The following is a 19,878-nucleotide window of genomic DNA, read 5'->3' as shown; positions in this document are numbered from 1 at the left end:
TCTATTGAAGGGCATCTAGGTTGGTTCCATAGTCTAGCTATTGTGAATTGTGCCGCTATGATCATTGATGTGGCAGTATCCCTATAGTACGCTCTTTTAAGATCCTCAGGGAATAGTCCGAGAAGGGCGATAGCTGGGTCAAATGGTGGATCCATTCCCAGCTTTCCCAGGAATCTCCATACTGCTTTCCAAATTGGCCTCACCAATTTGCAGTCCCACCAGCAATGTACAAGTGTACCCTTTTCCCCACATCCTCGCCAGCACTTATTGTTGTTTGATTTCATAATGGCTGCCAATCTTATTGGAGTGAGATGGTATCTTAGGGTGTTTTTGATTTGCATTTCTCTGACTGCTAGAGATGGTGAGCATTTTTTCATGTACTTGTTGATTGATTGTATGTCCTCCTCTGTGAAGTGTCTGTTCAGGTCCTTGGCCCATTTGTTGATTGCGTTATTTGTTATCTTATTGTTTAATTTTTTGAATTCTTTGTATATTCTGGATATTAGGGGTCTATCTGAAGTGTGAGGGGTAAAAATTTGTTCCCAGGATGTAGGCTCTCTATTTACCTCTCTTATTGTTTCTCTTGCTGAGAAAAAACTTTTTAGTTTAAGTAAGTCCCATTTGTTTATTCTTGTTATTAACTCTTGGGCTATGGGCGTCCTATTAAGAAATTTGGAGCCCGACCCCACAGTATGTAGATCGTAGCCAACTTTTTCTTCTATCAGACGCAGTGTCTCTGATTTGATATCTAGGTCCTTCATCCATTTTGAGTTAACTTTTGTGCATGGCGAAAGAAAGGGATTCAGTTTCATTTTGTTGCATATGGATTTCCAATTTTCCCAGCACCATTTGTTGAAGATGCTATCCTTCCTCCATTGCATGCTTTTAGCCCTTTTATCAAATATAAGAAAGTTGTACTTTTGTGGATTTTTTTCTGTGTCCTCTATTCTGTACCATTGGTCCACATGCCTGTTTTGGTACCAGTACCATGCTGTTTTTGTTACTATTGCTCTGTAGTACAGTTTGAACTCTGGTATCGCTATACCTCCAGATTCACACTTCCTGCTTAGAATTGCTTTTGCTATTCTGGGACTTTTGTTTTTCCATATGAATTTCATGATTGCTTTATCTATTTCTACAAGAACTGCCGTTGGGATTTTGATTGGCATCGCATTAAACCTGTAAAAGACTTTGGGTAATATCGCCATTTTGATGATGTTAGTTCTGCCTATTCATGAACAGGGTACATTTTTCCATCTTCTAAGATCTTCTTCTATCTCTCTCTTTAGGGTTCTGTAGTTTTCATTGTATAAGTCTTTCACCTCTTTTGTTAGGTTGATTCCCAAGTATCTTATTTTCTTTGAGGATATTGTGAATGGAGTGGTTTTCCTCATTTCCATTTCAGAAGTTTTGTTGCTGATATACAGGAATGCCTTTGATTTATGCGTGTTGATTTTATATCCTGCCACTTTGCTGAATTCATTTATTAACTCTAGCAGTTTCTTTGTAGACCCTTTTGGGTCTGTTAAATATATTATCATGTCATCCAGACACTTCAAAGAAAGAAAACTACAGACCAATATCTCTAATGAAGTTGGATGCAAAAATTCTCAATAAAATTCTGATGAATCGAATACAAAAGCATATCAAAAAATTGTGCATCATGATCAAGTAGGATTCATCCTTGGGATGCAAGGCTGGTTCAATATACAGAAATCAATAAATGTAATCCACCACATCAATAGACTTAAAGACAAGAACCATATGATCATCTCGATAGATGCAGAAAAAGCATTCGACAAAGTACAGCATCCCTTTATGTTCAAAACACTAGAAAAACTAGGGATAACAGGAACTTACCTCAACATGGTAAAAGCTATATATGCTAAACCTCAGGCTAGCATCATCCTAAATGGAGAAAAACTGAAGGCATTCCCTCTAAAATCTGGAACAAGACAGGGATGCCCTCTATCACCACTTCTATTCAATTTAGTTCTTGAAATACTAGCCAGAGCAATTAGACAGACAAAAGAAATTAAAGGCATAAAAATAAGAAAAAAAGACAAGTAGTTTTTCATTAAATATTAAATCACTAGAAGTAAAATATGTTAATTGAGTCTTAGCTTTAAATAATGGGTATTATTAAATAGTATCATTCTAAAATATAAAACACATCACATAATTATATTCATATTTTCTAAGATTTACTTAAATTTGCATTTATTTTAAATAAGATATTCATCATAGGAAACTGAAATTTTTCATAAAGATACTTTAGTTGATAGAACTTTATGAAGTAAAAAATACTTAAAATATTGAAACAAAAGAGGTCTTGAATGCAGTTAATTGGGAAAAATGCTTTTTGGAACACACTGAATTACAAATTTTAAATAAAGAAGCATTTTACTTTAAATAATTAAAATTTTCTTCAAACATTTGCACAAATAGCTTGTTCAGAAAAGTTTAAGTTCTTAATTTAGCTGGCTCCAAACTATTGCCGATTCTTGCATATTGGAATTAAAATATTTGCTTGAGAAAACAGAGTCCAGAATCATAAAAATAAAACTTTGCTTAAAAATTAATTTTAAAAAAATGCTCCTAAAATTCAGGAAAAGGCATAATTTTTGAGACTTGTAAATATTAACCTCAAGTGAAGTTATAAATTTTTGTCCATTTTTTTTTTAATTTGGAGATGTGCATGCATGTGGTGCTATATTATAAGTAGAACTTCCTGAAGCTGTAACGAAAGATTATTATTTTAAATAGAAACTTATTTCTGAAATGAAATTTACAAAATTTCTATCCTGAAGAGATGTATAGTTTTTAATCCATTATACTTAGTAAATGTGAGAATGTTGACCGAAAACACCACCTGCCTGTCATCCACTCCATCACTGATTCATTAATAAATTTAAATGCAATTCAATAAGTTTAAACTGATAGTCTTTCCTCTCCTTCCAATTTTACTGAGATTAAACATGCTTTGTCTTGGAGGCTTTTGTTTATTCAGTTGTATAGTTTCTTTTTTCTGCCTATTTTTACTCTGAGTAGTTCTTGGTTTTCTTTTTCCCTTCTTTGGATCCCTAACACTGATCTTAGATTCCCCATGAGAAATGTATTGGCTAAGATTAAGAAGGTAAAGTTTTTAGGTAATTACGTTTCTTCCACTATAAGTAAAATGTGTGTGTGCATGCATATGATGCATGGCTGTGTGTTCACGACTGCAACCCCTAAAAGATAGGGAAGAACCACAGGCTTTAAAAACTGATCAGAAGATCTGTCAAAATAAAGCCAGGAACATTTCTTAGAGAACCACAACTCGATTTTTTCACTTAATATATCTGGTTTGGGTTGATTAGAAGATGTCTATAGGAGGGCATTAACAAACACTGTAATTTGCTGGGGTCAGCCAGGTCTGTAGCTTTGAGATTGAAAGTCATCTTAAATTATGCTATCAGCTTTCGAAACCTCATTAGACTTAACCCATTTAGGCGCCACTGGCTTCTCGGAATCACCAATAGAACTCTAATCAGAAAACCGCAAAGCAGCCAGTCTTCTGCTATCAAAAACCTCAGTACAATTTTGTATATTAATATTTCAAAGAGTTTGTAGGAACACATACTCCCTACTGAGCACTACAACCAGCTCAGATACAGTTACAGTCAGCCAAGCTGGCGAGAGACTCTGACTGCTCCCTGTCTGTCTCCGGACTTGGCAGCTAGAGGGAGAAAAGAGAAGAAAATGAAATGAAAGTCTTTATTTGATTTGTGATTAATAAATTCCCATAATTGTAGAGTCAGATAAGCAGTAACTACAGCATTATTTACAGGAAACTAAGAATTTCATCCTCTAATGTTGTCATAGAATTTTGAATACAATATTGCTTTCTTTTTCAAGAAGCAGCAATTTTTGAATCCTTGGTTATCTAATGGAAAATTCTTCTAAACTTTTGATCTAATTTTCACAGGTATTTGTGAAAATAAAGTCTAAGTGATATTCAGCAAGGTGATACAGTTCAAATTTTTTAGTAACCTACATAAAATCAATTTAGTAATGAAAACACATCAAAACCCACATGGACTTCAGTGACATTTAGTTATGTATGCTATGTAGAAAAATAGAACTTTTGTCATATAAGAAACAGTGAACATAGTTCACTGAAATAAAGCAGGCAATATTTCTCCATGTGACATGATAAAAAATGTTGACTTTCTTCCTATGAATGTTGATTGTTATTAAAATCATTTCTGCAATGAATATGCATTTATTTACTCATATCCTTGTATAAATATACAAACACATATAAGCAGATTTTTCAGGTATATATTTCTAGAGGAGAATCTATGGATTGGAAATATGAAAATAAGTAATGTTACGAGGTAGCATAAAATTTTTTCACAAAGTGATCATAGCAATTCTCACTTGAGTCAGCAGTATACATGGTTTCTGTTGATCTACACACTAGGGTCTCTTCCCAAATTATCTTCTTCAAATTATATTAATTGCATTAGTCTAATTCCCCTTAAATTGTTTTAAGTTGAGAGAGCATTTTTAAACTTTTGACTGTTTTATTAGCTAAATATGCAAATATATGTAATTTAAACTACTCAAAGGTAGAATACTAATTGTGCAATTAGTAAGTATTCCCCTTTTTTTCAGTATATCACTTTCTAAAGAAATACATGTGAATATCCCAATTTAAGAAACACAGAGAGACACAAAAATATTATTTTCCTTTGTATTAAGTAATCCTTGATTATGCTAGTAATATGCTGAATTCTATAACTATTTTAAGAGAAAAAATAGCCATAATTATAAAAGAATGCATAAATCATTACACTTTAACTTCACCTATACAGTAACAAAATATTTACATATTTGACTATTAATTTGACATATCAAAAATTTAATTTTAAATTGCATTTATTCACACAAATGTGTATATGTATTCATACAAAACTTTAATATGTTTGACCTTGTTCTCATGATATGTATTAAAATATAATAACATTTTTCTAGAAATTTCAGGACTTTATAAATATTGTGTATTTTCTGATTTGATAGTTTGCAAGTAATTTCTAATTAAGAGTCTCCAAATGCCAAGTTATAGAAACAGGATAATGAGATTATAAACACTTCTTAACTGTTAACTTTGCATAGTAGCTCTCCTTTCTTCAGTTTTGCTTTTTGTAATTTCAGTTAAATAGAAAAATTCAGAAGTAATTCCTAAGTATTAAATAATATTTATTACAGTATATTTTGTAATGTTTCTATTTTATCAGTTATTGTTTTTAATATCTTACTGTGCTAAATTTATCATAGGTATCTATTTATAGAAAAAAAATAAGATATATACAGAGTTCAATATTACGTTTATTCCCTGGAAGCCCTTGGTATTCTTGGGATATGTTCCTTATACAAAGTGAGTACTACTCTTTCTATATCAATTTTTTCTTATTTAGAAAAAAAGTGATAGTTTTACAACCTTTGATCTCAGAATTGAGCCTTAGATGTCTTTAAAAAAAATGGTATCACTCAGATGAATTAATTTGAAATTGGAAAAGGAAAATAAAATGTAATTTGACATGTTAGTTCAAATTTGTCAATGTATATAACATATAATAGTACAATGTTACTCTGGAGTTTTATTGTAAATTTAGCATTTATATTTTAGATATTATATAATTATATTTTATATTTTTATATATTGTCCACATATAATTTGCATTTTGTCAATGGAATAAATTTTGAATAATTGTAGCTATCTGTTTATTTTTCTAAAACAAAAATCATACTGTGATTGAATTTGTTGTCAGAGATTGGGTTTAGATTTTTTTTCCTATGTAATGTCAATGTTGGAACTTACCAATATTTGCTAATAATTTTATTCATTTTATATGTGAAAGAGTGAGAGTAAATGCAGCTTTGACATCTTTAAGACACATGTATTTTCAGTTGACTCCAGTTCTAATTTTTTTTTTAATTTATCCCCATCTTTTTCTAATTTATCTTTAATAATCTTTGTAATCTGTGTTTTTGAAATTTTACCAAAGTTATGCTTATGAAGCCCAAATTTATCTTCACCATAGATTTTTTTTCTGAATTCTTATGTGTTATTATCAATGGTCTAGTCAGCATCTTACCTTGAATATCTAACAGGTCCTTAAACCAAGCACCCAAACATTATGGATTTTCTTTTATCACTATACAATATTTACATTATCCTCCATAATATGTTAAAGTGTTTAAAGTTTGTTTTTCAGTTACCTATTAACAATGAACAAAATGGATGTGTCTAACTCCCAGTTATAATCACGAATGCTTCAATGATGGCCCTGTACCATGTTCTCTATGGACTTATGTAAGAATTTCCCTGAGATGTATACTCAGCATGAAATCGCTGTTCACAATGTCTGCATCAGTCCATACTTCCTTTCCAGTAGACAAAGATCATGATGGACCAATGTCACAAGACTTGAACTTTATCAGCTCTCTAATTTTCTGAACAAAATTAAAAATTCATGATTGGAACAAAGTGATCTATCATTTTATAATTTTGTGTTTCTCTAACAATAATTTTGAGACTATTTTGTAAACTTGCTTATATTTGTTACCCTCTTCCATACATATCTCATTCCATGTTGCTCACCATTGCTTCCCTTTATATTGCTCTCTCTTTCATGAATGTCTTGCATGTTTTAGAAAATGCAGTTTGCACCTCCCTTACTGCTACTACCTGTATTATGCCAATTTTATTTCTGATCTCCATCTTTCCACTCTTGCTTCATCTTGGACAATTTCTTTTCAAAAAAGTAGCAAAAATGATCTTGTAAAATGGAAGTTCAACTATGACATTTCTGCATAGAACTTCTTACGTCATTTCATCTGAATGTAGAATGTAAGCCACCTGGTCTCTCTTTCTTCTTCAAACTCATTATCCCCATTGGTCCCAACCTTTAAAAAAGAAAAACAACAACAACAAAAAAACAACCTCTGTGATCTCCTAGTTATTCCTTAAATAAGTGATGCTAACTTCCACCTCTAGGCATTGAAGTTCTTCCTGGATCACTAAATTGGATAATGCATCTTCATAATTGTACTTATACCAGTAATTACCAGTTCATATAACTTGTTTCTAAAGATCCAGCCTATCAGCAGTCTATCAACTCTAATAAGCCAACAAAAATTTCAAGACATTTAAAGAATAAACACTGGATAGCACAGACCATGCAAGTCCAAGATACTTATTAAGGAAAGGGTTCTTCCCTCTTTTCATCAGTTACCTTAAGAGTGCACAAGTCTGAAAAAGTATGAAGACAATCACACACACACATGTCATCTAAGAATACTAAGCTTTTACTATTTACTGGTTTGTTTGATTGGAAGTAACCAAATTCTAACCATACAAAGGTTTCTTGAACACATTTTTTCACTTTAGGATTATTTTGCCTTTAAGTCTCTAAACTTTTTGAAATTTATTTGCTCCACCCCAAACTCAGAAGTTACAAATATGGGCTTTTCACATTTTAACTTAGCTACATTAATTATAATTTTTTAAAAAAAAATTAATTATGAGTTTGTTCTCTAAATTAGGACATGCATTTGCTCATTGGTTCAGTGTCAGTATGAAGTGCAAAAAAATTCTACTATCTATTTAGTAGATTTGACTTGACAAGACAATGAAAAATCATACATAAATTGCCTAATAATAGTTTACATTTAGATTCTCATTCTCTGTAAGAAAAATAAAATCATTCAGTTAGGGTCATATGTCTTCTCTTGAGTTCTGATTGACTCAAAGATATGAATGGACTCCAAAACTTCATAACTTCATCTGTTATGTGTCTCATTGCCAATGGCATATATGAAACAATGGTTGAGATAAAACAGACTTGTGTAAATTATTGTGGTCTCAAATCTCAGTGTTTTTTTCACATATACCAGTTGAAAACAAAAAAAAAGTTCTGTGAGTGGCTAGACATGTTAAATCATTAGGTGAACAAAATTGCTCACCTTGTCACATTTCCTCTGTGCACTGTGGTTTAAACTGTAGCATGGAGTTGAACACAGATAGCTTCCATGGCCACCAACTTCACTTTCTGATGAGTGTAAGATACTTTGTGCTCCATAGTTAATGGTTCATAAAAACCAAATGAAACCCCAGGCTCCTAGAGAAGAGTATGGTTACAATGATTAATGTTCTGGCTGGTGTTGTCATCAGTCTTCATCTTAGCAAGTAAGGAAAAGTTGTGACAGCACTGATCTAATCCCCTAGTCCAATTACCATGACAATCTTCAACAATCCCTATGTAAACATTGAAGCCCTGATACCTCCAGGAACTAATGAAAATATTCTACTTTTCTATTCATTGTAGAAATTTTGAGTTTCTCTCTGATTGTACTGGCACATTAGAATATCTAGCAAATCCTATTTCTAAAGAACAGAGTATTGTCACTAAAGATAACAATTATATACTGCATGTTTCAATAGTTAGAAGAAATGATTTTGAATGTTTTTACCATAAAAATGATATTTGAGGAGATAGATGCTTATCTAGATTTAAATTTTACAAAATATACATGTATCAAAAGGTCACAAGTTACCTCATAAATATATACAGTTTTAGGATTTATGTATCAACAAATAAATAAATACTTAAAGAATATTAGTATTTTTTCCTTAAATAATCTCACATACATTTGCAAATATTTTCACCAGAAAGTGTTTAAAGAAATATACCTGAATTTCGAGTTAAGCTTTTTAATGTATTCTGTAATACATTATTTTGTAGATGTGAATTTTGTGATTAGGTACTATACCAAATGTATGTATTCACTTTTCCCTTCTATTAAAATTACTTTTGATTAAAATATTATCACTTGCTTTAAGAAATACTTAATGGTCTGTCATTAATAAAGTTACATACATTTTCCTTCATCAAAATGCTACTTTGTAATGCTTTTATAAACTTATTTGAAAAGTAGAGTTCTTTACATTTAAATTGGAATATTCAGTTATATTTTAAAAGAAAATTCTATCATAATGCATAACACATAACACTTATAATTTAAATTCTACTCAACCAATTAATCAGATAGTCCTAATAGAAGTGGGATGAAATAAATTACTTCTAATGCTTACTGAATAATTTCCATAATTTCTCCATAAGTATATGCATCAAATATTTTTAATATGGTAATGTACAATCCACATAATTCTGTATGGCTATGAATGTACACATGGAGTTGAATTAAGATATATCTATCTTTTTTAGCTTTGGGACTTAAAATGATGGAAGACAAAACAGAATGTATTGCATCTGTAATTATGTGTGGTTTTTGGTTCATTGTGAGAACTTCTCTGAGTGGATTAAAATGATGTGAAATGATTGCTAACAGACAAAAAAAAAAAAAAAAAAACAGATGCTTTCAAAAATCCACATGTGGAACTCCATATTATAGCTTCTCAATGCTGGATGTTAGGTGAGAAAAGACAAAAAAAAAAAAATCAGAGAAATGAATATATAAATGATTGCTACATATAATTTGCAATTTCATGCACTATGTTTAGGAGTTTTTTTTTCCTTACCAAAATGTTTTTAATATACTGATTCAGTGTTAGAGACAAGAGTTAATATATTTATTCACTAAAATTAAATTACCAGTTTTTTCAAATAGTGTAGCCTTAAGAAGGTGTTTGTAAAGAGATAGATCCATGCTGATTAGTTAACAATGACTGACCTTTTCATTTAGATCCATAATTATAGTATATAATTAATTAATGGAAGATATTACAGTAAACAACAAAATGAAGGTATCATCTTTCACAACCTACAGTTAACTAGCTACTCTTCACCAGCTGAGACCTCGGCGCAGGTCATTTACAGACCGTAGATCATCCATCGCACTGTGACTCTGTGGGAACTGACTGATAATAACTTCATGATATTGGTGCTACCTGGGGCAAAACTTTTGTCTGTCTTTCCTTCCTTCCTTACTTCTTTCTTTTCTTGAATAATAACTGATTTCATTGTAAAATTGAAAAAAAAAATTCCTTCTAGTTCTTGATTTACAAAGTAATCTATTAAAAAAACACAGAAAAGATCTTAACACTGTCTATAGCATTTTAGGAAATATATTTTAGGAAAATATTATTTTAGGAAATTTTAAAAATTATGTATCACATGTTCAAATATCAGCTGTTACACTGAATATCCACCAAGTCAATCCTACCCTGAATGTTTTGAGGAGTAGTTCATCCTTGGTAATCTTAATTTTTTAATAAAATCCTCTTATATCTTTCAATGTTTCACAGGTCAACTTAATTATCACTATTTAACTCTTTAAATTAGTAAATATATTTGTAAAAGACATCTGTCTTACAACATCTGTGTTCTATATAAAAGTTTAGAAAAAATAACTCCTTTTACCATAAAATTGACATTATTATAGAAGTGTTTGGCTTTCATTTCTTGCATATTTTCAATTAAGAATAGTTCCTGACAGCTTATGTACATTTCTTTGTCCTAATAAGATAATCAAGAACTTTTTAGTCTATACTAGTCTTTCTCAGACCTGTCTTCATCATCAAAATGAGAGGCACTTTTGAAAACTACTGGTAGCCAGTCTTAGCACGGGTTACTTAGTTCTTTAGAGAGAGAGAGACACAAACATCTCTACATATTTGATGTTAATTTGTTTTCCTCAATCTTCAGCTGAGATCTATAGGAATTAGAGCAAGTGAATATAAAGAAAAATCATGACTTCTTGATTCATAATTCAAAATTTCTTGGAAGTATATGACCAAGTATGGTTTATTTGTTAAGTATTCAATTTTATATTAATTCTTTCTTCTCTGTTCTCTTTTTTGTTTTCTCCCTTCTCTTTATTTTTATTATACTTATTTTTAAATTATTTTAGAAAAATTATAAAAATAGCGAGAATCTCCATATTAATTTTACCCACCTTCCAAATAATGTTGGCACCTTACATAACACAGGATATTATCAAAGTTGAGAAAATAACATGGGTGGGATATTCCTAACCAAAACACATATATCATTCAGATTTTATGGGCTTTCTTTCCCATGTGTCCTTTTTCTGTACCCCACATTGCAATGAGTTGTTATGTTAACTTAGTCTTTTGCAATGTGTTTAAGTTTTCTTCAACATTTTATTATATATAATTATTTTGACATTTTTGATGGGCTCTGATCATTAATTGGAGGATGTTCCCTAATTATTGTTTCTCCACACTTTCCTATTGATTTATGAGGCTCTGTGTACTTTTTAGATTGTGCAACAGAAGTAATGTTCCATCTTGAGTATAGCATTTTGGTGGATGATGCTTCCAGATGTCTTTGTCCCTTGTAACTTTCACAATCTTGATCTCTTGGTTAGAGTGGCATCTGAAGAGTTTCTCCAGTACAATTTTGATATTATATCCTTTTGTAATTTATCAGATATCTTTACTGAAATACTTTTAGACTGTGCTAGTGTACAATTTCTTCCAAGCTTTTACTTATACATATTTTCATCCACTAAAACATGGGAAGGAACACAGCCCTTACAATCACACTCACTTTGACATCAATGCAAGGTTGGGAGTTCCTAAAATTACCCTCACAATGGGGAATTTGCTAGAAGAATTCCCATAATTCACAGAAAGTTGTTAAACTCACAGTTCCAGTTTACTATAACTAAAATTTACAGATTTTAACCACCCAAGGAAAATAAATAGTTCAGAGCTAGAAAAGTTTCCAAAACAGAGTTTCCATTTGTCCTATGGTTATTGAGTCAAAGACAGCTTTATTTCCCTGCATCCATGTGCCCCAATATGCATGGAGCTTTTCCAAATAGGGGTCCCCACCCAAGCCTTGATGTAATTTTGTGGACACCGGCCTGAGTGATTTTAAAGTCTGCTCTTTTTGTGGTCAGATTGCTACCACATGATCCACAGTCCCCACTCTGAATGACATTGTTATATTACTTGGTAGGGCATTCCTCTCTGTAAATGACTCTGTGACAAATACACTCCATCAGTTATGACAATCCAAAATCTTAGGAATACATCCCTGAAGCTCAGGACAAATGACCTCTCTTTGGACAAAGATAAATTCTTTACTATATATCTATTGATCAAGCCACAGTTTTATTTCACCCCTTGCTTAATGTTGATTATCTGTTTTCCAATCTCATTTACATATGTTAATTGGAATGCTTTAAGAGGAAAACAGTATCTTCAGTCCAATATATTTATTTGTTTATTTATATATCATATTGTTTCAGCTCCAAGAAGATATTATCATTACATTATGTATTTATTTATTTATTTTCTATGTATTTATTTTTTAGTTGTAGTTGGACACAATAGCTTTATTTTATTTATTTATTTTTATGTGGTGCTGAGGATCAAACCCAGGACCTTGCATGTGTTAGGTGAGTGCTCTACCACTGAGCCACAGCACACCTTATTTATTTTGTGGCTAAAATAGAACCAGTTTTGACAGTAGGTTCTCCTGTAGGTTAGCATCTGTGTCGTTGGCATGCCTCTGCCCTGATGTGGGCATGTCTTACTTCCTGAGACCACATAGGTTTCCAGGTTCATCTGAATTCATCCTCTTTTTTGTGAATATCTGCTTCTAAGTACTGGAGAATAATCTCAAGAATCATGTCTGGGTATGAAGGGTGTTGCTTGCAATTGAGGAGTCCTACTCTGGGTCTCTCAGCAGAGATATAAATTCTGTACATAACTAAATGCATAAACATCTCTGCATTTATTTTCACATTTATCTATAGGTATATATGTGCATCTTTGTATGTATATGCACAAATACATTAAAAGGTCCAAATATACAATCTACATACATAAACCCACATACTCATACCTTTGATTTCAATAATATGCATGTCTCATTTTAGCCTCTCCCTTTTACTATTTATATTTTTTCACCTAATCACTATAAACCTGGATTGCATTATCTGTAATAACTTTATAAATGATTAATCCTTTGATGAAATACAAAGCAGTTTAAGAATTTCTAATTAATATAATTATGTGAAACAAATGAATTAATGTTGCAATCTTTAGTCTCACAGTTACATTCAAAATTCTAAAGATTTTAGTTTAGTTAGGTTAGTTCTTTTCTATCTTCTTTGGTATGATTTTATTCATTGCTAATAATTTATTTGGACAAATTTTTAGCATTTCTATTCTACATTTGATTCCTATAAATCTAGATTTGCCTTAATATTATATTTATAAGTTATTTTTGAAAGTGATAGCAATGAAACATCCTATTATTTGAAAAATTAAAGTTACATAATACTGTACTCAGAGTGTTACCCCTCTCATCTCTAGGGTCTCAACCCCTTCTCTCCTTCTTCTTCTTTTAGTCTACCCACAGAGTGCAATTGAACGATGACTTCTTTTCCTTTGTTGATTCATTCTTATTTATTTTGTACAATAAGTTAATATTTTCCACCCAAAGGACTATACTGTATATATACATTTGTCTTCTGCTTTCTAAATTAAACAATAGTACATCCTGGAAGTCATTCTGTTTCAGTTTATAGACATCTTTCTCATTCATTTTTATTACAGCATAGTGACCCATCTTATAAATGCAAAATGCATTGTTTGTAATTAGAAAACAATGTAAATGATGTATGTTTCACTATTAAGAAGAGCTGTTGAAGAAGCTGTGGTATACAGTGATCTTCCATGTTTATATATTTTTATTTTTGGAAGTATATCTTTAGGATAGTGCCCTAATTTTGGTTTGAAATGTAAATGCATATGTAGTTTTGTTATGTATTTTCAAATTTCTACCAAGAAAGATGATACCAGTTTTAATTGCCACCAGCACTATGTCAGTGTGTAAGAAAAACTACCCTCACCCTCAACCTCATCAACAAAATGTATAGTTTTTGTTTTGTTATTGTTGTTGGTTTTGGTACTGGGAATCGAACCCAGGGACACTTTGCCACTGAAGTACATCCCCTGATCTTTTATATATCTTTTCTTTTGAGACAGGGTCTCAATAAGTTGCCTATGCTCTCAAACTTGTGATCCTCCTGCCTAATCCTTTGCAGGTCCCTGGGATTACAGACATGTGCCAGAGTGTCTGGTTTGCATTACTTTTTAATCTTTAACAGTATACTAGTATGAAATATTATCTCAATGGTGTATCAATTTCTCTAATTATAGTACTTGGTTTGGTTTCATATGTTTCATGACCATTTTTTATGTCTTGTCTGTGTAGTGACTCAAAGAAGCAAAAGGAATTCAGATTTTTTTCCAGACAAATTTAACAAAGATATTGAAATAGTGCAAAAATCAATCGGGACTCTTAAAATTGAAAACTACAGTGAATGAATTGAATTATATTGGAAAGCCTTGATGACAGAATTGATCAACCAGAAAAAATAGTGATATTGAAGGCAAATTATTGAAAGTACACAGTAAGAAGAAAGGATAAATAAGTGTAAAGAAATGAAGAAAATCTAGTAGGAAATATGGGGCAACAGCAAAATAATAAATCTAAGGGTCAGTTATTGGGTTTCAGAGAGACTTTAAAATAAAAGCAAGATAGAAAGTCTATTCAAGGATATAATAATGTTGACTTCTGAATTCTGAAAAGAAATATAAATATCCACACACATACAGGTCTAAGTTTGCTAAAGAAATTCAAAACAAACATTACCACCCCAGAAATTGTTGTAATAAAATTCCCAACATCAGGAACCAATAAGAATCCTAAAAATGGCAAGAGAAAAAAGCAAATACTATGTAAAAATTGTTCTATGAATCTGGCACCAGAGTTCTCAGTAGTATAGGAGGAACTGAGATGATATATTCTGAATGCTGAAGGAAAGAGAAAAGTTTGTCAAAAAGAATACTGTGCCGAGTAAACCTATTTTTCACATATTAAGGCTAAAGACTTTCCCAGACAAATAAAATTTGAGGGAATTCATCAAACTGAAAGAAAAAAAAATGCCCATATGTAACAGGAAATATCTGACATTATAAAATTATATAAATAGTAAAGAACAAACTATCAAGAAGGAACATTAACAGGAAAATTTTGTCAAGGTGTAAATAATATGAAAAGATGGAAATTTTGAAATCAAAATTAAAAAATGTGGATGGAGTGAACAGAACAAGTTGTATCTGTTTAGAATAGTTTTTGTTTTCTTATTGTTGTTTTTGATATTGGGAATAAACCCAGTTTTATCTGTTTAGAATGACTTACTAAAATCAAAAGTTATTTTGTGGTCCTCATGGGACACACAGATCAAAAGCTTATAATAGATTTGTTAAAAAATAAAGAGCAAAGATTCAATCATACAGAAAAAGCCTTAAACTACCAAATAAGATAGTAAGAGAGAAACAAAGGAAGAAACAATGTACAAAACAAGAAAGCAACAATTAATAAAAATGACATCAACATTTTCTTTCCTTTTTCTTTTTTTGGTGCTAGGAATTTAACACTGAGACACTTACCCAGGAAGCAACATCCCCAGCCCTTTTGTTTTCTTTTGTTTTGTTTTGACAGGGTCTTCTTACTAAGTTGCTTAGGGCCTCACTAAGTTGCTGAGGCTGGACTTGAACTAGCAATCCTCCTGCCTCAGCCTCCTGAGTCCCTAGCAATATATTCTTACTTATCTTTAATTATCTTGAATGTAAATGTATTAAATTCTCTGATTAAAAAATATGGAATGGCTGAATGGATTAAAAAAAAGAAAAAGTCTAGCAAAGATCCCAGTTGATGCTGATGTTACTGTTTCAGGAGAACCACATTAAGAACCAGAGTTCCAGAATGACAGTTCTTCATATATTTCTCTTTCAGATTATGTAAATCAGCAATGCTTTCTGGTTAGTGACTTTTGGAGTTTATTTTTGTGTGGAAAAAATGGATATATGTAGAGAATTTTTCAAACCCGTGAACAAGCTAGAAAATACACATTTTAAATAATTCTTTGATTTAGAGTTCTGGGAAGAAACTCAGTCTTTTAAAGGACAGTAATAAATATGATACACAATTATGCTCAATTTAAATGATAAGACTGAAATCATTACAATGCTGCAGAATACCTTTCATTGCATTAGTTTTATGAGTTTCATATGCAAAGGTAAAGTATAACTTAATATTGTAGTTATAAGTGGAGATCCATCATTTCAATGAGTATTTGCATCAGCATATTTTACATAAGATATCTGAATGAATATTTATTTTCCAAATGGTTTTTACCATGTTAAAACCATAGTAATAAAAGCTTATATTCTTATGGCAAATTGGCCATACATGCTTTGGAAAATGATCAATAAATTTCATTATGATATCAAGGAAATTAACTCTGCTTTGTTGATTCATTTTCTTTGTCATGGTATACAGACTAGGAGTTATAGTGTGAAATAAACTTTTTGCCTTAGGTTGTAGAGTTTGGAAGATCAGGCTCTTATTTAGGAAAAGACAAGTGAGACTAATGAGATGACTGATTACAAATAATATAAAGCCTCATAGAACCTGAAAAAGGTCAGCTCAAGGATGAAAAATTAGGGAAAAACTCTTGAGACTACAAAATAATAATGTAGAATTTGTTAGTGACCTACTTTAGGGTGAGGTGCTTGTGGACATAGGAACAGAGATGACAAGAGGTGTTCAAAAGAATAAAATACAGACAGTTCACATGGAATACTCTAAGGAAGAAGAAGATTAGTATGTCTGATAAAGGGAATTAAGTAGAGATCAAAGTGGGTTCTTCAGATTATGCAGGGATCAATCCTGGATGCAATGTAGAAATCCAATGTCAATGATCACCCCAAAATCAGGATGTCCAACTCGAGGGAAACTCAGGAAGGAGAGACACCTTCTGAGGGAATGTTGGGCAAAGGAATTTACCAGAGAAAAATGCAAGACTCCAGTATCTGAAACTCTGGTTAGGAATTAAATATTGGTTTTAAATAAGAAAGATTACCAATATATTTTATATGAATCAAGTTGAAAACACAGTGCAGAAGCAGGAGCATCACCGATATCTCAATGTTAAATTTATCCTGAGCAATTAGTCTAGCTTTTAATCTCATTTCTTCATTATGAGACCCAGAAACGTAGATAAATCTGGAGGTTGAAATGTTGTTCTAGTTTGGAGATATCAAACATAACCAGCACAGGCTAGGTATAGATATCTATACTAAGATGACACCATAATTACAAACTGTCTCAATTACTTACATAGGTTTTCTTATAAATAAATAATATTAAACCAAAAGATATGATACATCAGTTTGAGTTGTAAAATTATATTTATTTATATTTTCTGATACAAAACCAAGATTACAAATTGTGGTGAGGTCAGCCTACATTTCCCTTTTCAGATTTCTAGAGCCTTAGAGGATGGCTACTTTCCTTATTATTTTTTTCTATAACTAAATATACAAAAATAAAGTAACTTTCTGTAATTCACCTCCTCATTCTTCTTATTCTAATTCCTGCATATATAACATATTTTGCTTTTCATCCTGCATCTTTACATAGAGTCAAGTGTAATGTTTATTAGTAAATAGCTAGTTAAGTCTGTTTTTAATCAACATTGCAAAATAGGAAAGTTGATGGAGGTTCTCAAATGTTCCTTTTATCAGTAACGAGGGAAAAAATAATGTTTTGATGTCCATGATTGTGTTTACCTCTCAATTCGTTTAAGCTTATGTGAGAAAGTATTCTCCTTCTGCAGCATTTGAAAAAAAGATGCAGGAAATGTGAGCAAACTCAAGGAGGAAATGTGAGTCTAAAATACACACAGAGAACATGTGCATGGTTTCCGGGCACCAATGAATAAGGAACAGGCCCATCAGGAATAAGAGAAATAGGCACCTAGTTCCCCACCAAGCAGGTTTGAGATACAAGGGACATAATTGGTAAATTTAATCAGGTGTGTGACAACTAAGCATCTTAGTCCTCCCTGCTGCCCACAAAGCATAAGTGGAATTCTGTATCTAAATCTTATGTCAGGACAAGTGGGAAATAAAACCAAGATGCCAAATTGGTGTTTCCTTTACTGTTTGTTGTTTTTCCCTTGATCAGCTTTTCTAGAAGTGAATCGATTTTACTGATCTCATTAAAGAATTGGTTTTGTTTACCAAATGTTCTGATTACCTCTATAATGTATATTTATATCTGTTATAATTGTAATTGTCATTGTTATATAGAATGTTATTACTATTTTTTTTTTGTTTTATTTGTTCTTCTGGATATACTTGACAGTACAGTGTATTTTGACATATCGTACATACATGGAGTATAACTTATTCTAATTAGGATCCCATTCCTGTGGGTGTACCTGATAGGGAGTTTCACTAATGTTGCATTCCTTTATGAACATGGGAAAGTTAGGCATTATTCATTCCATTGTCTCTCCTATTCCCATCTGCCTCCCCTTCCCTTCGATCTCCTTTGTCTAACCCACTGAAGTTCTATTCTTTCCCCTCCCATTTTATGCTTAAATTGCTTTATTAAGTTATTGGATTCCTAAAGTAGGAACTCATGATATTGAGTTTAAATTATTCTCTTCTACATAAGTAGTTAAACTGTAAATTTAATCTAAGCATATCAATAAACTATAACTATAGTCCAAGCTTTATATTTAAGATATATATATATATATATATATATATATATATATATTTAAACTATATTTAAATATAGTTATGGCACTCCTTTTCTTGAATCTCCCAAGTTTTGACTTATTTTTGTCAGTATTGAGTTCAAAATTTCTGATTTCTTTTAAGATTACTTTCTTGGACATCTAGATGTATATTTTTATTATTTTTTTATAAATTTGACTTTTTTTTAGAGATAGATAGATAGAGAGAGAGAGAGAGAGACAGAGAGAGAATTTTAATATTTATTTTTTAGTTTTCGGCGGACACAACATCTTTGTTTGTATGTGGTGCTGAGGATCCAACCCAGGCCGCACTCATGCCAAGCGAGCGCACTACCGCTTGAGCCACATCCCCAGCCCTAGATGTATATTTTTAAATTTCTGAATATTTTTAAGATTTCACAGAAACCATGCTGTTGTTTCACTTCTAGAAATATAATATTTGTTACATTACAACTTATGGCCTATCTTAATTTATGTTCCATTTGCACTTGAAAAATATTGTGTATTTTACAGTTCTTAGAATCAAAGTTTAATAAATGTTAACTAGGTCAAGATGCAGTGCTATTATTCAAATTAATCTATTCATTACTCAGAGAGATATTAAAATATTGCCTCATGACTAGATTGATCTCTTTCTCCATTTAGTTCTAGTCTTTGCAACATGTATTTTTCAGCTGTTATTATTTAGATTGCTTTATTTTCTGATAAATTGACACTTCTATTATTGGGAAATTTTCTTTATATCCTATAATATTTTTTGAATGGAATCTACTTCTTTTAATACTAATGTCCATATTATCACTCCTATGTTTACTGCTTTTGTAGTATAAAATTTCTATTTATTTTAGATTATCTGTATTTTGTTATTTAAATTGTCTATCTTACAGATGACTCAGAAATGTCTGTTGTTCTTTTTAAATCCAGGCTGAAAATCTCTGAATTTTAATGGCATTGTTCAATCCATTTAGATTTAATATGATTATTTATATGATGCGTTTAGGTCTATCATCTTGCTACTTATTTTCATGTTTTATTACTATTTTTGACTTAAGCATCTATATTTTATTTTCTTATTGGTGGCTGGAATTGAAAATGTATATCTTTTATATACTCAATCTATTTTCAATTCTTTTGTCCTTTCACATACACTTCAAGAGACTAAAAAGAAAATAATTTGATTTCTTTCCTCTTTTCCTTTTTGCAATATTTATG

Source organism: Marmota monax, unplaced genomic scaffold (genome assembly GCF_021218885.2).
Source record: "Marmota monax isolate L192 unplaced genomic scaffold, Marmota_monax_Labrador192_F-V1.1 WCK01_AAM20220418_F8-fsc00039, whole genome shotgun sequence".
Lineage (NCBI taxonomy): Eukaryota > Metazoa > Chordata > Mammalia > Rodentia > Sciuridae > Marmota > Marmota monax.
The sequence above is the reverse complement of the archived record's forward strand: the minus strand, read 5'-3'. Positions refer to the sequence as shown.